Source organism: Sinocyclocheilus rhinocerous, unplaced genomic scaffold (genome assembly GCF_001515625.1).
Source record: "Sinocyclocheilus rhinocerous isolate Xijiao unplaced genomic scaffold, SAMN03320098_v1.1 scaffold1523, whole genome shotgun sequence".
NCBI lineage: Eukaryota > Metazoa > Chordata > Actinopteri > Cypriniformes > Cyprinidae > Sinocyclocheilus > Sinocyclocheilus rhinocerous.
Genome location: NW_015641012.1, coordinates 302,351 through 324,639, shown reverse-complemented (window position 1 = coordinate 324,639; position 22,289 = coordinate 302,351). Strand labels below are relative to the sequence as shown.

The 22,289-nt window shown below is 37.1% G+C and overlaps 1 long non-coding RNA gene and 1 pseudogene across 1 annotated transcript; both read left to right on the top strand.

The window, feature by feature from the left end:
- The first annotated feature begins 3,383 nt into the window (after window positions 1-3,383).
- LOC107753506 (uncharacterized) lies at window positions 3,384-7,832 on the top strand. Its single transcript, XR_001641474.1, has 3 exons — window positions 3,384-3,397; window positions 5,543-5,546; window positions 7,594-7,832. It is a non-coding gene; the product is annotated as an uncharacterized LOC107753506 (long non-coding RNA).
- A 3,449-nt stretch (window positions 7,833-11,281) lies between these two features.
- On the top strand, window positions 11,282-16,780 carry LOC107753505 (fetuin-B-like; annotated as a pseudogene).
- Window positions 16,781-22,289: the final 5,509 nt, after the last annotated feature.

Here is a 22,289-nt window from a genome sequence, read left to right as displayed (position 1 = left end):
ATTTGCTGTAAAGTTGCTTTGCAATGATTTGTATGGTGAAAAGCGCTGTACAAATAAACTTGAATTAAATTGAATTGAATTGAATTTGGTTAATAAAATTTGATAAATAAAAACCATTCATGCTGTTATTTTGGAAAACATCCTCACTTTCTACACTTTGTGTTTATTTTCCAATCATCTTGGAGAAGATGCCACCGTTCTTCTTTGGATTTCAGCTGTAGTCTCAGTTGCTTCTGACTGAATCAATCATGGTGAGATGTGAACAGATCTCTGTGGGCCTTACCGTCTGTTATAGGACTTCTTGTCCAATCAAAATTATTACATTATTTGCAAAAAGAATGTTTGGAAATCTAAAATTGCCTACAGTACACTAAAGTATATAAATAACCATAAAGTTTTAAACATAAAACTGTCTTATAATGTGTGTGTGTGTGTGTGTGTGTGTGTTTTTGTGTGTGTGAGAATATACGGTGTGTACACTAGAAAAACCATTACGCCTATGGAGAGTCCCCACAAGGATAGCTGACCAGACAAGTGTGTGTGTGTGTGTGTGTGTGTGTGTGTGTATTACACATTAGAAGTATTCTCACCCAGAAGTGAGTTCGATCTGACAAAACTTTCTTTCATTTGTAAAAACAGTATAAAAATTAAGTGAATTAAGTTTTAAGGGTTGTTTTTTTTGTTTTTTTGTTTATGTATTTATTTTTTGTACAGCATAAGTTTTTTGTTGAACTGAGTAAAAACAAACACATCTGAAACAAATTAATATTATAAAGATGCTGTCACATTATATACATTTTAGTGAAATTTCACAACAAAAAAATAAGTCCATTGTCCGTTGTAAATAGCTGATGTATAAAGCACAGCTCATACAGAAATCACTCTCAAACCAGGCACCTTTCTGCATGGTGAACATGAGAGAAATCTGCACGTGAAACTTCCGATCGCACTGATTGAGTTAACTTTGGGTAAACTTCAATAGCAGTGAATGGGAGAGTACCACACATTTATTTTTTGCATTCCCATTTGCTTAAACAGCAAAAGAAAAAATCCATTACAGTGTTTTCATGACATTCAAAAAAACAAAACAAAAAAATAGAACGAGACTGCTTTTAAATAAAGCAACATGCAGCATAACATCAATGTATCTTGGGCTTCTCCTGGACTGAAGCACACACTCTACTCTTCAGCACAACGGTGACCCACAAAACTCAAGACAACAGAAACCCTTTAAATCCCTACAGAACATGAAACACTAACAGATCTCTCTAGATCTCAGCATCTTCACTTATTACAAACCAGTCTGACTTCATTTCTTTCATAGAAAACTTCTTGTTAAGAATTAACAGAGGTTTAGATGTTGATGTTTTATAGACAATAATAAAGTTTGAAGTCACCGTTGTGGGGATAAGTGTTTGCTTTAGTTGGGGTCTTGATCCATGACTTTTTAACTTTAGTTTTTCTCTAGTTATTGAAACTGTGTGTTTCTAAAACACTGTTGTTGCAGCTGAAAGCGCAAAAGAAAACCTAGTGAGATGAGGATTCTATCATCAAGTAGTAATCACAATTCTCATCTGGAGTGTGCTAGTTTCACGTTTTGAAATGATGTCCTATTTAGAATTTTTTCTTTTTAATCATTACGCAGAAATTTTTGGGACTGGATCACGTATACTCACAGACATTATAAATCTGCGTATGAACTTCAACAATGGTGACAGCCAACACATTATTCAGATAAACAGATCAACTCTGAACATCACAAAACAAGCTACTAAGATGTTGATGTTTTATAGACAATAATAAAGTTTGAAGTCACCGTTGTGGGGATAAGTGTTTGCTTTAGTTGGGGTCTTGATCCATGACTTTTTAACTTTAGTTTTTCTCTAGTTATTGAAACTGTGTGTTTCTAAAACACTGTTGTTGCAGCTGAAAGCGCAAAAGAAAACCTAGTGAGATGAGGATTCTATCATCAAGTAGTAATCACAATTCTCATCTGGAGTGTGCTAGTTTCACATTTTGAAATGATGTCCTATTTAGAATTTTTTTTTTTTAATCATTACGCAGAAATTTTTGGGACTGGATCACGTATACTCACAGACATTCTAAATCTGCGTATGAACTTCAACAATGGTGACAGCCAACACATTATTCAGATAAACAGATCAACTCTGAACATCACAAAACAAGCTACTAAAGTCACAAAAAAGGTTTTGATTCATGCGCTGATGCTTGATCTTTGTGTGAGTCAGAAAGACAGCTCAAAACACTTCCTATATAATGAAAAAGAAAAATCACAGTATCTGACTGTCATAACATCACAAGACTAACAGTTAACGTTCTCAGACATCTGACTCCTGATATGATCTGTGAATCTGACCACTACACGATGACTGAATCATCATCAATAAGTAATCACGATTATTTGATCAGAGTTTCTCTCACAACTGTTGCTATAACAATTGTGCTTTAGAAACACGCAGTTGCAGCAGTCAGAGAAAAACTGATGTTAAATATTCAAGCATCAAGGGCCCAGTTAAAGCAAACGCTTATCTCCACAAACAGACTTCAAATCAGACTTCAAACTTTATTATTGTCAATAAAACATCAACATCTAAACCTCAGTTAATTCTCAATAAGAAGTTTAGTATGAAAGAAATAAAGTCAGACTGGATTATAATAAGTACGAGAGAGAGATCTGGTAGTGTTGCTGGCAGTCATGCGAAATTTTATTTATTGTTTTAACTATTTTTATATATTTTTTTACAGTGGTTACCATTGTGCTGAAGAGTAGCGCTGTCAATTGTGATTTTCACTTTGCTGCAACTTAAAATATATAATAACTTCAAATCATAATTTCTCATTGAACCAACACTCACTAATCAGCATGAAGCAGGTGTGCTCGTTTTGAATGTGTTTGTTCTGAGCTTTATTGGAGGTTGTATGCTGGGCAATGTAATGGATTTAAGTCAAAATGATGTTGTCTTGTTTTATGTTACATAATCTTGATTGAACTAGTTTACAACAACAAAACTAGAATTATATATAATATCAGATAGAAATATCTCTTTAAAGCAACAACTGCACAGGTTCATTTCTTACAGTGTACGTTGCAAACTCGCTCTGGGGACAGTCTTCACAAACTCTCAGATTCTCACTGACGGTGAAGCGAGTCTGCGAGTGCGCGCTTGTAAAGGACTGCCGTGTGACATCATCGCGATGTACAAACGTTCGAAAATGGAACGCAACAAAGAGCGGGAGTCTCAAGTGCATTTTTTAAAGGCCGGGGTTATGTTCATTTTCATTACAGTAGCGATGGATATACTTCCAACTGTATATCTGGAGCTGTGCGGTAATGTTTAGATTTTATAAGTATGTTAAGATGTATTAGAAATATAATGTGTTAGAAGTATTGTTGTTGTATTACAGTAACTTAATGTGCTTTAACAGTATTTACGTTAAAGAGTTTACTACTGTCGCACAGAGCAATTTGAATGCAATAGTATTGTATTATTATTGTATTCGAATCTATATATTAATATATGTTCAAGTTTATTATTTCCTACATCATTATTGCCATATATTATGTGTTGTGTAAATTACCTGCTCGCCAGTGCGCAGTAGATACGCCCATCATGTCTATATATGGCTTATCATGTATTAGTTTAACATAAACATCACAGTTTACATTCTTACTAAATTACAGATGAATGCAAAACCCTGATCCTGTCTGACTGATGCACTACACATCGGGTCATTTTAGGTCAATGGATCGGCTCTCAGTCATTGGCGTCCTCTGGTGGTTGGGAATAGAAATATGGACACTAGAAACATTTCCGGTAGAGATGGGCGATACCACATTTTGTTTTCGATACGATACCGATACTTTTAAAGACCAGTATCGTCGATATCGATATGATACTTCTAAACTGAACTTTTAAATTATGAAATATATTAAATTATTACATTACTAAGAGTAAAATAGGTAATGGTATCCACTTAACTTTATATTTGAAACGCATTTTAACATTCAATATGCCTTAATTGCAACTTATTAGGTTATTTTTTTGTTTACATGCGGTTAAAATATGTTTACTGTAGCGGTAACCATGGAAATCTACAAATTCTATAGTTGAACTACGGTCACTTTTGTAAAACCATGGTTCATTTTCATAAGGGACTGCCAGTGACAGGCTGTTGCACGCATGAAATGCAACCTTTTATTCTGACAGTGTATGATTTATACTAACATTACAGAATAGAACATGATCAATAGACCAATCATAGGTTTGTAAACATTCAGGATGCGCGCGCATCATGGTTGCAGAAAACCCGGGAGAGATAGCCTTTACAGCTAGAGAATTTCACGGATACTGTACAAAATAGTTAGGTTTAAAAAGATTATAAATTATATTGATTAGATGTCATTTTCAAAATGTTCTCCGCATATTACAAGAGCTTGTCACCCAGCGATAAGCACTGTTATTCAACGAAATTGACGTTAGAGCGTGGGATAGTCTTACAGATCCGAAACAGGGGTGACGGTTTTTGTGTGCGGAGCCTATCTGGAGGCAGAAAATAACGGTTTTCAAGCGGCAGTCTATGGAGCCATGGAATAGAAGAACAAAAAAAAGCAGCTGCAAGTGACGTAACTGTGACGTCTACTCGTAATTGGTCTATATTAACTTTTAATGTTCAATGTAAATAAATGTAATTTCACAAACTATGTTGGCTACAATTTCAGTATATTTATTGTGAAATAACTCAAACATATGTTTTGTCTGTCCTCTGACAAGCATTGTTCTGCCGTTCTCAAAAGCATCAATGGTTTCTTATGATACTTTTGGGAAACGCAGCCCCGTGTGAATGCACTGTCAGCAGTAGGGGAATGCTCTCTGTGATTGATTGGTTCTGTCTTCAGATGAGCAGGAAAATAGTTATATCCTACACAATTATTCGCTAACATAGGTTATTCGTCTGATTCAATGCATATTGTACGCATTCATTTTTTGTTAAATAAACAAAATCACTGGTAAATAAAACACCGTATTATCGATATTTCTTTATTTGAGTATCGATACTTTCGATACTCGCATCAGTATCGATATATCGATACTTCAGGCAGAGATTGTCTTTCTATAGGGAGATGAGAGAGTCTGTAATACTTACTGTTGGAGAAAGCGTAACGGTCAACTTGAATCACGTGTGCCTTAATAACCAATCACATTACAGACTTGCCGTCATTGAATTTCAGCCAGAGTTGTGCGACACTCAGTCGCTGTTTACGGATACCATAGGAATGAATGAGAAGTGCCGTAAGCTGAATCTCACCTGTCGCAAAAAGTCAGTGACTTCTCTTATAAAACGCCATTTTTTTCTGTGTAAACTCTAAATATAGTTCAATCCAAAAGTATTGCTTAGTGTAAAATATGTTGGAGATTAGCTGATAGGCTGTCTGATTAAATGATACGCTGTTTCCTCTAAAAAGCTGTTTATTCATCGTAGTGAAGCCTTCTTCTTCTTCTTCTTGTGTGATTTGCGGCAGCTTAGTCCCAGTGTTCCTCTAATAAACTTCTGGCCGGATTTTTGCAATTAAAACTTCGGAGCTTAGACCAATAGTTCAGAGACAGCTTAATCCTCCTTATCTCTAAAGTAGTCTCCTCCATTTCAACTAAAAGTGCATTGATTGGTGTTGTTCTCATTGCCCCACTACAAATTCTTAAAGCCTTAGCTTGAATAACTTCCAATTTCTTTAAAACAGATGGCGCTGCTAACCCATATGCCATACCTCCATAGTCGATGTTGGATCTCGTAGTGAAGCCTCTCCTCCATTGACATTCATAAAATGGATTAGCACTTACCTCCATAACGGTGACTTCAAACTTTATTATTTTCAATAAAACAGCGCTAAGGCTTCCTGGAGGCTAAGTGAGGGCTGCCCGTGCAGGGCCAGTGCTAAGGGGCCAACGTTTTGCCAATGAGCAAATTCTCAGAGGCCCTGTGCTGGCAGCCCTAAGTGGGCCCGTAAAGGGCCATTGCAGGCTTGTTTGCAGAGGTGTCTTCTTTACGCAGACAAACTGGTTCTCCTGTTGCCCACTAAAGAAGGGCTTCAGGACAGCCTGAATCTGCTGGAGGATTACTGTCAGACCTGGGCCCTGACAGTCAACCTCCAAAAAACTAAAGTCATGATCTTCCAGAAACGCTCCAGATCTCAGGGACTAACACACACATTCACACTATCACACAGAACCATTGAAACCACAAAAACATACACTTACCTCGGCCTAAAAATTACTCCAACAGGTAACTTTACTTTGGCTGTGAATGAGCTCAAAGAGAAAGCTCAAAGGGCTTTCTATGCCATCAAAAGATCAATTAAAATCGACATCCCAATCCAAATCTGGCTCAAACTTTTCAAATCAGTAATTGATGCAATCATACTATATGCCAGTGAAATCTTGGGTCCACCTATAAAAAAATTTTTTTAAACTGGCAAAAACATCCACCTGAAAAAATGCATTTAGATTTCTGTAAAAGAATACTCAAAGTCCAAAGAAAAACACCAAATAATGGATGCAGGGCAGAATTAGGCCAATACCCTCTCCTTCTAAACATTCAAAAAAGAGCCATCAAATTCTGGAAACACCTAAAGACAAGTGACCCCAGCACATACCATTATAAAGCCCTGAAACAGCAAGAGCTGAGCCTCACGAAGAGTCCCCTCCTTCAGCTGGTGCTGAGACTGACAGAGATCAGCCAGCCTCAGAACTCACACTCACTCTCAACCATTCGGCCCACACAGATCATCAACACAGAGAAACACAAGTACATCACCCATTGGACAAACACCATTAAAAACCAGCACAAATTAGAATGTTATTCGACACTAAATCGAGAGTACACCATGGCAAGCTACCTGATCACAGTGACTGATGTGAAACTCAGGAAAACACTGATGATGTACAGACTCAGCGAGCACAGTCTGTCTGTAGAGACGGGCCGGCGCAGACAAACCTGGTTCTCCCGTGAGGAGAGACTCAGATCGAAACAGAGCTGCACTGTGAGGAATCACAGAATGCCCCAAATACCAAACCATTAGAGACCACTATTACCCCAAAATGAATCAAATATTTCCCCAATTTAACATTTGTAGCCCAACCGAAAAACTTGGGCTAAAAAAAAAAAAAAAGCCAAATGTATAAATATTACTGCAAAATTCTTAGCATCGTGCCATCACCTGAGGGACAAACACAATCCAGAAACACACAGCCAATAGACACACTCTCACAGGCCAAAACTGAAATACTGTTACTCATGTACATAATGTTCCTATTCACAGTCCAGCAGTTGCTACAGGAAAATCGTTATCATTACTATTTTTTATTTTATTTATTTATTTATCCTATATGTATCTATGGGTATATATGACATTTCCATATTAGTTATATATTACATATTAGTTATAATATATAAATCAATGATCAGATGTTAAACCATTCTCTTTGTTGTCTTAATGCTTTGGCAATACAAAATTTATTTTTGTCATGCCAATAAAGCAATTTGAATTGAAAAAAATTGAACTGACACAGTCACCAGATGACTGTCACGTTTATGGTCGGTTTTTGTATTGTTTTCCCTGTGTTCCTGGCCTCCTGTTTCTTTATGCCCGTATTTGGTCCTTCTGGTTCCTGTCCCCATTTAGTTCCATTTGTTCCAGGTGTTCCTAGTTATTAGTTATCCTCCTCACCTGTCTGCCCCTCGTTATCTGCCCTATTTGAGTTCTAGCCCGTTCTGTTCTCCCTGGTCTGGAATTGTTGATGTCAACTCTTGCTAAGTGTGTTTCCCTGGATATTATTAAAGTCAATAAGTTTGAATTCGACTCTGCGTCTCCTCGTTCCGTGCTCCTCACAGTAGCGAACCGTGATAGAATTCCAGACCCAACAAAAAAGTAAACGGCGCTCCTTCTCCCCGTTTTATTTCCGTTTTGAACGTTTTTTGTTTTCCCAGTTTTTCCACCACGTTCATGGAAATCTCAGCTTGTTTCACCACCTTAGCCTGCAGAGATTTCCCGTTTGTGGAGTATGCGTGGGAGTTCCGTGGAATCGCTGCGAGTACGGCGTTAGACAACGCGACCCTCAACTCTCTGTTCTGGATCGGGGCCAATTACTATCGCCCGTGGACCTCCCAGACACCACAAGACTGAGCTGGAGGGAAGGCATCCTCCGGTGTCTGGAGAGTGTCCAGCCCAGATCCAGAACCAGCTCGCCGTCAAGCCCGCCGGCCGCCGCTGACTCAGCGCTCTTGGACATGGCGTGCCCTCCAGAGCGCCCTCACGTGCCCACTCCTCCAGAGCGCCCCCCAAAATTCCATATGCCCGTGGTGGCTGAGCCGGCTATGGTCATGGAGGATCCGCCATGGCCCCTTGAGTCCCCTGCTCCACCATGGCTCCTGGAGTTCCCTGATTCTCCCTGGAGGCCTTCCTGTGTCCCTGTCTTGCACCAGCCTCCAGGAAGCAGGTGAATAATAGTGATTGAGGAATATATACAACAACAACCAGAGCAGAGGAAGAATGATGAAGGCAGTCCAGAAAGGAAATTATCACCACACACACCATTAAATCACTGTTGCACTGGGTATGAACAATGTCTCTTATATTTGCAGGTAGTAACAAGACGATCTGGAGAAAACGGGGATCCAGGGAGTTAAGAACACTGATGAAGGGAGAAAAGGGCAGTAACTCAGGTAAATAAAACATAGCAGTCCTTGTAGAAGTGGTAAACGTAAAAGCAGTCCTAGATATAGATGGGACCAGACAATCTCAGGCTGCGTTTACACTGGCACAAAAAATCCGATCTTTCGCTCACATCTGACACAGATCGGAATTTGTTTCACACGTGTAAACACAAAAACCCGCACGAGATCCGTGGGAATTAATGTAAACACAGATATCGGATACCAGTCATGTCTAAAGTGAATGCAAACAGACGTGCCAAAAAATCGGATATGGTCAAAAGATCGGATCTGTGCATTAAGACTTGCAGTGTAAACGCAGCCTAAGTGTGTGTGGTACTGGCCTGTGTAGAGCAGTAGATCAACGGGATGGCAAACAGGTGTTGTAATTGTGAAGTGAGTGCAGGTGATCGCCAAGGAGGATTGTGGGAGATGTAGTGCGCAGGGGTGACAGACATGGTGACTGGTGATCGTGACATTATAGTCAAAAAGTACAATAGTCAAAAGATTAAAATTTATTTGTGATTAAGTTTTAAAATATAATAATAATAATAATAATAAAACCAAATAATAGCCTGTGTAGTTATTACATTTGGCAGGCATAGTCATAGCTTTATGCAAAAGTGCTCGTTATTCATCTCATTCAAAAACAACAGAGAAGGACACTGGTGTAGGTACAAACTGAGCGTACAAAGTGAGCTTTATTTGCTGTTAACTCAAGGGCAAAAGATCCAAATCAGCAGGTAAATATAATAGCCAGTAACAGGTAAAGTCAGGAACAGATAGCATTTCAAATGAATTTCTAATCTCAGCTGGTGACAGTCATCAGGTGAGGAGTGTAGCAACTCAGAAGACCGAAGCACAGGCAGGGCAGGAAAACATGTCAACTCCAAACTAAAAAATGTGGGTTCCAGACCAGTTTTTCACAATGTTGTGCAAAACTGAATGAATGCCTATAAACAAAACTAAAAATGTATTGTGCGCATTAATGCATTAAAGCGTTCTTTACAACCAGTCTAGTGAAGTTTTTCCTCAACACTTCAGACTTTGGCTTGCTCATTGGCAGTGCAGTTTGTAATGCTGCATGGGAACTCGGTATATTTTGAAAAGCACTTTATAAATGAATGCAATAGAATTTGTTTTACAAACTGAGGGACAGAACCTTTTTTTTTTGATTGTTTGTGGTAATCTGCTGATGGTGACACGGTGCAGTGGAAGGAGGGTAGTGGAGGTGAGGATCTAATAGCAGGATCTAGTGATGGGCGCTTTCGAAACACTGCTTTGTGAAGCTTTGAAACCTTTGTGAATCATTTGTTTTGAACCAGTGATTCGGTGCGTATGAAACTGCCAAAGTCACGTGACTTCAATAGATAAGGCTTAGTTGTGTCATAACTGATTTGAAACATTTTAAAGTTTCAATGGTTCGCTTCTAGGGGGCGAGCTCAGTGAACCGATGAAGCAGTGTCTATATGGTTTTTAGCTGATCTCGAATCCGTTTTATAAATCTGTAGACATTTTAATGACACATTTGTATAATAAAAATGATGAGTTGTAGTTAATAGTCTCTTAATGGCCTGAAAAACCAAACTTTGCATAAAATGAACAAAAACATAAAGGTTGTTTTATGCATATTTTCGTTGCATTTACACTGTTCTGACCAGCAGGCATCACCAGCATGTGGAGTTTTAAGCACTTCATTTTGCGAAGCAATTGGTTCAGTTTATTCAAAGTTTCGAAACGCTTTGTTTCTCTCATCTCTAATTTTAGCATTTATTCAAAACCAGAAGTTAATAGCACACACATCAAGATAATAACAGACGGAACAGAAACACAAAACTATAAATACACAGAGTAAAGGAGAACTGGTATTTAGCTTTAACTAGCATTTTATAGTTCTTAATTGTTCATTTTTGTGTTTTAGATTCTCATGTTGGTTATTGTAGATCCACAAGGCAAAGACGATGCTTAAAATTGTTTGCATTTTAAAAAGTAATTGCAAACAATAATTCTGGTCAATTTAAAAGTGCACCAAGTAATTTTACTGATCAATACAGCAGAAAAATTTTCTTAGTGCACCTTGACAAATCAGTGTCGCTCATGTAGTAAATTAATTAATCAAATGAATGCAACTACAGTAGCAGTACTGTCACGTCCTAACTGTATATATGAACTCTATAGTTTGTATTTTGTGTCAATTGCCTGTTTTCATTTCCTGTCTTCCTATGATTGAGTTTGTTATCCTGGTGAAATGTTCATAAAGAAGGCGAATGCAATAGATACCATTTTTCCTTTGTAAAAACATAAAGCATGTGGAATATCCATCAGTAATTTTGTTAATGATGCAAACTGCTTTGGTCAACGTATGCTAATGTAATGAAAGTATTCTGGATATGAAACACATGTTAATGGCAGGTGTAAGGAGGGCTGCTGTGTGTCAAATCTTCAGTTCAGTAGTTTTGACCTGTATTGCATCACTGTTTACCATCAAGCAAACAGGAGCATATAGAGCAGTAGCAGATAAAGACTGTGTTTGCTGATAGCTGCAGGTGAAAGTTCAGTCTTTTGTGTAACAGTTGAACTGTATTTTTCATCTGTGATGTCTTTGATGGCTCTCTAGTAAAAGGGTTTCAGAAATACAGAGATGAGGATGCAGCCTTTGCTCTTGGTGTTGTTGGTGTGTGTGTTCTGGCAGCACGGCAGCTCCTCCCTCATGCCAGCTGAATGCCAAGACGCCGCTGTGGTGAAGGCAGCGGAGGAGACCTTAGAGCAGATAAACGCAGACCGGCAGGAAGGGTATGTCCTCTCACTCAACCGACTTTATGATGTCAAACAGGACATAAAGGTGAGTTCATGCTAGTATGGATGCACACAAAGGTGTGTTCATGCTAGTATGGATGCATTTGAATAGGTTCTTGCATGAAAATGTCAAATGGGTCAGTGGTCAACAAGGATTTCCAAAATGACAAGGAAAAAATCTCGTATGAAATCTTGGAAAAGGGTGAAGGTTAAAGGGATAATTCACCCCAAAATGAAAATTCTGCCATTTACTCTCCCTCAAGTTATTTCAAACCTGCATGAGTTTCTTTCTTCTGTTGAACACAAAATAAGTTATTTTGTAACCAAACAGTTGATGGACTTCCGTAGTATGGGGAAAACATACTGTCAACTGTTTGGTTCCCAACATTCTTCAAAACATCTTCTTTTGTGTTCAACAGAAGAAAGAAACTCCTACAGCTCTGGAACATCATGAGGGTGAGTAAATGATGGCAGAATTTTTATTTTTGGGTGAACTACACCTTTAAGTAGAGTTAAAAGTCATGGTAAAATACATTACAAAGTAATAACATCTACATCTTATGTCTTCCATACATAAACTTTTCAACGTGTTTAATTATCATTTATTTGTGTTGAAATGTTTACTAAAAGTTTTTTTTTTTCCAAACACAAAATGTTTCCTGAATACATTTCAGAATGTTGTATCATTTATTGCTTTTTTTTTTTTTTATTTTTCAAACTGTCTGTACATTGTTTAGCAGTGTTAAAGTTAATGACATAATTAGTATAGTAATTGAGTGATGATTGAGTATTATTGATGAACACCTGCTGTTAACAAACTGAATCACTGAAAGAAAGAGAAACAAGAACAGAAAAAAAAGAGACGAGACAAGCAGAAATACAAGAACTACAACTGATTTCAGCCACAGCCTTAGATGAAATCAACACAAAATAAAAGAAGACATTAAATCTCTCAAGATCTCAGCAGAGGATGATTAAACAACTCCACAAACAGCATCCACCAACTTCACACATTACTAACCAGACTGACTTTAGATGTTTTAGTTTTGTTTGAATTACCATTACCGAGGTCAGTGTTTATATTAGTTGGGCTCTTGACCCTTGACTTAAAACATTACAATTACTTTGGTTGCTATATCAGTGTATTTGTTTAGACATGTTTGTTATAGTAATATGGTGCCGATGGTTACTTTTCAATAAAGAAACTGTCAGCAATTTGCCACTTTCATAACTGATTTTTCTCAGACCACTTCCATTGATTGGATTAATACTTATTTTTGTTAACATGAAATAAAAATCTTAACGGAGCAGATTTAAAATTAGTCTGAAAAACTTTGTGTTGAGTTATTTTGAGGGGACAGCAAATTTACACTGTTATACAAGCTGTACACTCACTACTTTACATTGTAGCAAAGTGTCATTTCTTCAGTGTTGTCACATGAAAAGATATAATAAAATATTTACAAAAATGTGAGGGGTGTACTCACTTCTGTGAGATACTGTATGAAAAATGTATAAATATAAATATATATATATTTTTAATTTTCCAGTTTTATTTTTTGTAATTTTCAAAAAGAGTTCAAAAGATATGGAATAAATGGAAGATACACAAACACTGAATACATAAATGTACATATCTTAATATTTTTAACAAATTTTTTAAGATGAAAAGTATAATTACAAACATTATGACCTTTTGAATTTTGAAGTTTTCGGTTTTTTCCTCCATAAAAAAGATCAAACTATCAGATTCTTTTTTTTTTTTTTTTTTTTTTTTACAAATATATCATTTATGGAACTGAAATCTGACATGCATTCTAAATTAATATTTCCATTGTCAAAAAAAAATCTATTTTTCAGATTTGTTTTTTAATGTGAAAAAGTGTACATTTTTATTTTTCACCAAATATATGTTTTTTTTGGAACTGAACTCAAAAAAACAAAAACAAACATGCAATCTGAATTTACATTGCCATGTTAAAAATCAAATGATCAGATATTGTTAAAATATAAAATGTGATCATTTTTTTTATTTTCCACCAAATGTTTTTAGAACTGACATTTGAAAAGACATAAAGATAAATTATGAAGCTTGGATCTTTGAAATGTCATTTAATGCTAGTTTAATTAATGTCATGTTTGCTTCTAACAAAGGCGGAAGGCGTGAGACATTTACAGCTGACGATAGATGTTCTGGAAACAGAGTGTCATGTGATCAGCCGGAGAAAATGGAAATCCTGTGCTGTTAAGGGGATTGGTAATCTGCCGGTATGTGATTTACTCTGTAGACCAGTTAATTAGAACTTCACTGGCCAGTTAACAGACTTTTCACATTCTAATACTTGTATGTATATGATTATATTCTGTTTGACTAAAGAGTTTATTGTTATCTAAACTCTATTAGGTGTTTGGGACGTGTGATGCATCGGTTTCCCTTCAGAGCTCCATCAAAGTTCAGAATTACAACTGCACCATCCAACAAGGTGTGACTGCATTAACGACTCTGTCTTTAATGGATTGTTCTGTCCATTATCACTAAAAATAGTTACATCTGAGATTTTGAAGTCTATGTGGCGAGGCATTCTGGAGAGTTGCAGAAATGTGCTGCTCATGTTTTGTCAAAGGGTTTAAATCACTTCTTTCATACAAAAATATGTAATTTTCTTTGTAAAGTTACCTGAAATGTCCTTGTAGCAGTAAAGACATTTGTCATGACAACTCTCGGAGGGATTGGCATGGTAATGTACATGACAATGTTAATGTGTCTGGTCTTGGTGGAATAGATCTGCTACACTGCTGCTGCTGCTGCAGAGCAAGTACCGAGACTTGCTACTGCTAATACATCCACAGACAATTATATTTCTTCAAAAGCAGATCGTGGAGACATTCAAAAATCGTCATATCGCACACCCCTAACTACCAAGTATAATCAATCTCACACACACAAACAAGCACAACGAAATCACTTCACACTATTAAGCGGCTGTGTTATGAACATGCAAAACTGTATCGCACGCGTGCTACAGTGGTAAATTTGTCGCACTGTACAGCCCTGCTGTGTCATGTGATGATGTCATTAGGTCAGATTGAATTAGACCTATCAGACTGCGCCATCTAGAGTTTCATGCCAGAACTCTGTATATATACCACATATATTTTGCAGGCAATTATTTGAAAGTTACTATATGCAAGAAACCTTTGGTTAGATGTCTAGAAGCTCAGGAGACCCCTGATTAATCTAGAAAACAAAAACATCTCACAGTAAAAGACACAAAGAGCTGTATGAGAGAGAATTTAACAAAGAAAAGCATTATTCAACTAATTAGTCCACAGAGACAATATTTGTAGATTTGTGGCTTTATATAATGCTTTGTCCATAGGTATAATGCTTTTTAAAAATGTGTACTTTGTAAAATGTTGACTTTGCCTCACTGTTTTACAGTGGCAGCTTGAGCTATAGTAAACACTTGCCCTGACTGTCCAACTGCAGAACACTTAGATGATCCAGTTATATCTGAGACCACAAAGCTGGCCCTGCATAAATTTAACAAAGAGAATGCTTTCCCACATTTCTTTGCTCTTCTGAATATAACAGCAGCCAGCATGCAGGTATGTCAATGCCAATAAATCAACTGATCAATTAATTCTGTCCTGCATACATGACAGGAGATGTGTTGTGGGTTTTGCAGTGGGTTGTGGGTCCATCTTACTTTGTGGAGTTCACCATTCAAGACACTGACTGCAAGAAAAGCACTGCTGATATTGAGCTCACGCAATGCAAGTTGAAGGACTCGGAGTCAGCTGTAAGAACTCATGCAGATTAATATAAAATGAAGAACAATCTTTAAGCTTGCTTAACGTAATGACTTTGCCATTAAAATGTCTGTAAGTGCAGTAACCTTTCTTTCTATTGTCTAAAGCACAAGGGGTTTTGCACTGGTTCACACATCAATGCTGATGACGGGCTGGAGATGAAAGTTCCTGTTGAGGTCAAATGTGAAATATTTCAACCAATGGTGAGTGGTTTGTATTGCTGAGGAGTGACTAAAAGTAGCAATATTACTAACTTTGAGCTTAGAGCAGATAAACGCAGACAGGCAGGAAGGGTATGTCCTCTCACTGAACCGACTTTGTGATGTCAAACAGGACATAAAGGTGAGTGTTCTTTAAAAAAAAAAAAAAGTGACGTGACATGTTAAGTATGGTGTCCCATACTTGGAATTTGTGCTCTGCATCTCACCCATCCAAGTGCACACACACAGCAGTGAGCAGTGAACACGGGCAGCCATTTTTTGCTGCGGCACCCGGGGAGCAGATGGGGGTTCGGTTCTTGCTCAAAGGTCTCACCTCAGTCGTGGTATTGAAGGTGGAAGAGAGCACTGTTTATTCACTCCCCACACCGACAATCCCTGCTGGTACTGAGACACGTACCATTCTTGCATGAAAATGTCAAATGGGTCAGTGGTGAAAAAGGATGTCCAAAATGACAAGGAAGAAATCTTGTATGAAATCTTGGAAAAAGGGTGAAGGTTAAAGGGATAATTCACCCAAAAATGAAAATTCTGCCATCATTTATTCTCCCTCAAGTTATTTCAAACCTGTATGAGTTTCTTTCTTCTGTTGAACACAAAAGAAGATATACACAACAGGACGGGCTGGAGATGAAAGTTCCTGCTCCTGTTGCAGGAATTGTGCTGCTTGATATTTTTGTGGAAACCACAATACTTTTTTTTTTTTTTGATGAAAAAAAAGTTATCTTTTGAACAGTAGTGTATCTGCTAAAAGTCAGCGTTTAGAAGTACACTAGCAGATGAGCTCAAAGCTAACTAAAGTGTGTTGTTAGGTTCTGATAGATTATAGTGTAACTAACTTGACAAACTAAAGTTTCAGTATAGAGGATTTTTGTGTACTGCTTTACATCAGCCAGAGCAAAAAATATCTGAACCAGTGAAAGACCGGTTTGTGATTTTTCATTTTTCTTTTGTTGTTCTCCAGGCTGTTCCACAAGGACCTTTAGGATCAGTACATATTCTCTCTCCTCCACCCATCCAAACTGCCCCCAGAGTCCAGCCCATGGCCAGCAGCTGCCCGGGGGAGAGACGACACAACCTTGGATTGACAGAGCTGAATCTCTGATTGAAATCACTTAAAACCCAGCCATCCATAAACAAGCACTCGAATTTCCCAAAAGACAAATGTGGTGTGTGCTCTCATTTTCAGATTGAGATTTTTCCAGTATATAGGTTTTTTGCCTATGCACAGTAGGCTAACATATCAATAAAGAAATTTTTAACAGAAGCACAGAATTTCAGAAAGGTGAATTTCAGAAAACCTTAAAAAAAATGCCAGAGTCATATTTCACCATAAAAAAATAGAAATAGAAAACAAAAAAGTATATTTCACTTAAGAAAGTGTTTCACTTTTTTTTTTTTTTTTTGCATTGGACATTGTTTTCATGACAATTACACCTAAACCTTTTACATATTCTCATTACTGTAATGCAAAAATATATTGTCAGCATCAATACCGCAATGTGAAAAAAAAAATCAAGTATCGGAAGTCAAATACATCATGTTATTATTTAGTCTTTTTATTACTTTTAATATAAGTGCAATTATAATTGTCAATAATGATAAATTAATTATTTAAAATAATAATTGAATAATTGTATTAATGAGAATATTCATTTGCAAAATATTTTTAATGGAATTGTCACAATACAACCATTTTTCTAACCAATGAGCTAACCGGGACAGAGAGAGTATAGGCTACTATGTGGCAAAAAAATTGATTTATTGCCCCTCATAAACCCCCCTCCTCCTACCATAAATGGACACCTGTTTGGACACCTGTTTCTGTACACCCCCCACCCATCTAACCGTCCATGTGTTTATCCACCCCAGCGATCCCATGGAATGTATGATTGTTTGGGAATGTGTTTTTTGTGTGGGGTTCGTTGAAACTGTTCAAAACTATGTGCTTTAAACTTTAAATTGTGAAACGTGGTATGATTATTAAACGGGGATAAGGGAAGTTTTTATTAAAGTTTTCACACATCCATTTCAAGAAAAACATCAAACATACTCTGTATATAAACAATGTAATGTCTGTTCTTTCCAGAAAAGAGTAAAAACCGGGGTTAAGACGAATATTTAAGTGTTGTTAATTTAAAAACTAGTTAGAGTTTGTTACAAGTTAGAAAATAAAAAGAAAGCTAGGCTACTGACCATCTATCTAAAACAAACAAAAAAAGTATCAGATAGTTCGTTAAACAGTACGTGGCAGTCAAAAATCTTGTAACATTACATTTTTAAAGTTTGAGAGTTTGTTACCAGTTAGAAAAGAAAAAAGACCCTCTCATCTCACGTTGTTTCGGTCAGATCATCCTCACACGCTGCTGTCAAAACTCGGAATGAGCTCAGGTGCGCGTAGGCCAGGCCACACCTACAGCCCTCCCCTAACAGTGGAGGAGAGACCGTCGCAAAGATAGATTTAAATGTATGGTAAAAAAGAATTAAGCAAAATAATGTTTTAAATTAAAAAGAGTTGTTTTTAATAAAGCTATAACATTACTTAATTGATGACACGAATGCTCGCACAAATATCTAACTGGAATGAAAGCTAATGTTTCGGGGAGACTCTTTGATTTTCCGTCTGTAACGCTTGTGGCGTATTACCTATCAATTAAAACAGACATATGTAAAATACATCAAATATATATATACGGCATAACACATACAGTGGATACATTTTCACTACTTATGAGTTTTAAACGATTGTCTGTTAAAATCGTCATGCCAGGTTCTGTTTCTTTTGTTGTAAGAGGAGTTTGTAAGGGTCTCAAAAAGGGCCAGAAGCAGATGGTCAAACGTCATGTGATAGTCATGCATAGGTCCCGTGTTTGCAGGCCTGAGGGCATGAGTTAATTTACTCATCCTTTTCCTGCTGGATATACTAGTTCTATGCTTTGAGAGCTGCAGTGTAATTGTGATTAAAAAAATAAATAAAAATCTTACCTGTGACAAAATGTGCTTTAAAAAATTTTTTTAAAAATAAAACGTTTAACATTTTTTTTGTATGTATTTTATTTTTTTTATCTTCTGGCAGCTTTTTTGACTTTCTCAACACAGAGGAGAGTTTTGTAATGTTAACTCAATACACTGGAGTTAAAATATCAAGAGTTAAAATCTATCTTAAAGGTGTTAAATTGTAACTCTTTACACTGGTGTTAAGGAAAAATCAACTCTCTCTGGTGTGGACCAGAGTTGTTTTTTAACTCTATACCGTGTACATATAACTCGTTCATAGTGTTAAACAAGTAACTCTTTGAAGAGTGTTAATGTAACTCTGAAAAGATTGGGACAATATGTACACTTTTTCAGAGTTGATTTTAACTCTGTTAGAGTTGAATTAACACTCATAATTTTGCTGTGTACCCTCTCTATCAACCCAAAACTGGCCTGTACCGAGATGAATTTAGTGAAACTGCACACACCTCACACATCTCCTGACTTTGTAAAGGAGGCACTCTTGACTGGATTTTATCCAAATTCGAAATACTTTTCAAGTTGGCACTGACATTACCTGTGGGGACCACAACTTGCGAGAGATCGTTTTCAGCTATGCGTTGCGTAAGGAACTGGATGCATTCAACCATGGGCCAGGAGAGACTTTATCTTTGTGTCTACGGCAAAGTCAGAACTAAACAACGAGGACATCATCAACGCATATAATGCCAGGTCTAAATGAAGGATTTTGCTGCAGTAGGTAAGGCAATGGTTATTTATTATTTATATTGGCTGCCATGCCAAATCACATACAGTATGCTTTCTTTTCTGCTAAAATTAACAGATGTTTGTAAAGTAGTCACTTTAATAACAAATAATTTATCGGGAGCTTTTATACTGCAATGTGTTGGTTGTTGCTAAGCTACACTTTGTTTGAAACCTCTTCTTGGTTGGTCGGAAATCTATTTAAATGCATCAAAGGGAAGCACATATCTTAGCCTTGCCCTGGAGTAGGTTTACCCTCCGCCTATGATGGTTGTGTTTGTAAATCACATTAATGATACATAAAGAGAAATGAGACTGATAAACATATCAGATTTCTTTGTTGTAGAAAAATGTAAATCATTGGCATTTGTTGATCTTGGGCTAAAAGTAATGAAAACAATTTATAAATATACACAAATATACAGAGAAGGGGCTTTGAATAGTAATGCCATCAAACTCTTCATAAACCTTTGTGGTTTCTCCATTGTTATGATGGTCTCGGCTGACCAGGTATTACTCTACTGTAACTGTCTTTAATGAAAACACTTTTGTGTTGTGTAGATCAATTAACTAGCAAATATCCTCAGCTTGCTGAGTTTCGAGCGCTTCAGTGAACAGCAAATCATTTAGCAAACAATAAATTACTGAGTGAAGCCATTGGTTCAGCTAACTCAAAGTTTGAAAAGACTCGCTTCTCTCCACTAGTTCAGTCAGGACCATGCTCTCAATATAACATACATTTTTTATTGTTGATTCACAATAATTTGTCATTGGCGGTATGGTTCCTTATGGGGTTCAGATTAACAGTAAATGAAGTGTAGTTTGTGTGCCATAACCACCAGGAACCATCGGCAGAACATGGATAAATTACTGTTAAATCATGCTGCGCCCTAAGATAAACTTCCTGTAAAAGAGCTTGTCACAAATCAAGCCTCTGTGGCTCCCTCTGATCACCACCAGAGGGAACCTTCACCTGAGTATTAACTGTTCATTCACACTTCTTTTCCCACTACCCCGTACCTGGGGCTGATCACCTGCACAGGTGTCACCCGTTACCTGGACTATTTAAGTAGCTCTTCAGCCTGCACTCTTTGCAAAGTTTTGTTTTGCCGTGGCTAACATTTCTGAGCATTCTTTATCTTGTTTGATCTCCTGTGTATGACTCTGGACTGTTTAACTAGTTTTGATTCTCCGCTGCCTGCCTTTGTGACCCTGCCTGTCTGTTGGATTTATTCTATGCTCTGTTAGCTGCCTGTCCTGACCCTTTGCCAGGACTCTGTTCCCGCTATTGTGTTGCCTTGGTTGTTCCTGACGCTGTTGATTGAACCCTGCCCGTTTGACTTAGATACTTGTTTAATAAAGCTGAAAATGGATCCCAACTCCGTTGACTCTCCGTTACAGCTTGCTTATGATGCAAGTAATCTAGGCTTTTTGTCCAAAATATAAATAATACCATGATGAAAGCCATTTTCAACCACAACCATTACCACAATATAAGTAATTTTCAACCACAACCATCACAAGATTGTAATTCTGGACAGTTTTTATAACATTGTATTGTGCAAGGAACCACACGAACATGAAGTCTTTACAAATCGATAATCTGCCCTTGTAATTATAATTTGTGTGAAAAGGAATAAAAGTTGTTGGTGTTTTTACTGCCACTAGTTGAGTTGAGTCAAGCCAAATTTATATGCAGAATATATAACGCTTTTCACAATAAATACACATCATTTCAAAGCAGCATACAGAAAGTCGCACTTGTTATGTCTATAATGCCTTATAATGCTTTTGTTAACACTATCAGTTAGGTTTAGTATAGGGTTTATTGTCCGTATTGACCTTTTAGACTTACTGGACTTCTGAACTGCCACAATACATACAACAACCAATGGAATAACATCTCCAAATTCACATTCATCTTTTTACTACAACTGAACGCACTTTTTGGCCCACTCACTGGACACTTCACCTTGAAAGTGTTGCAAAATGAAGAAGCAACATGATACCATTTCTCAGAAATGTCGCCACTGTGAGGTTTGTGAGGTATTTATTCATTTGGCCAACCCATAAAACATACCAAAGTTTCCCAGGATCTTGTAAAACAGCTGTTGTTGGCCATTTCTTCTTCTCTTGTTTCAATACAACTGTTTGTGTCACCTGTGAGCAAACATTACAAGTGTGCATGAGTTTGTTTGTAAAATGAGTTAATGGACATGTACATCAACAAACCAAGTGCCAATAAGTGTCAGGGTCCTGCCTTGACACCCCTCTCCTATCTCTCTGTGTGTGTGTGTGTGTGTTTGTGTGTGTGTGTGTGTGCTTGTTATTCCCTACGTTATGGGGACCAAATGTCCTCACAAGGATAGTACCAGTAAATTTTGACCTTGTATGGACATTTTTGGTCCCCGTGAGGATGTGTGTGTGTGTGTGTGTGTGTGTGTGTGTGTGTGTGTGTGTGTGTGTGTGTGTGTGTGAGAAACACATCATTCAAATTGCTGGAGTAGGCTCTAGCCCTTCCCCCAACTTGTCATACTACCAAACTATCATATTAATGTGAGGATGTGCCATTATTGCAAAGTGCTCTTTTTACAAGTGTACTTAATTGTGTTAAGAAACATGGTCATGAAAGTGTCTCTTTTTAAAATCACTAAAGTGGCCTTTTATTTTATTAATATTATTTGCAAGTACAGTTTTTGGTAACACTTTAGACATTCTATTAACAGTAAGTAACTTTGCAACTACATGTCAACTAGCAGTTAGTAGAGTATTAGTAGACTGTCTGCTTAATATCTTCTAACACTTTCTTTGTCAACTTATTCTACTAACCCTAAACCTACCCTAACAGTCTACTCTGAGAGTTAGTAGACATGTAGTTGCAAATTAATGAGAATTAGTTGACATGTAGTTGACATGTAGTTACAAAGTTACTTATAGTTAATAGAATGTCTAAAGTGGACTATCGAAATAAAGTGTAACCCAGTTTTTAAAACA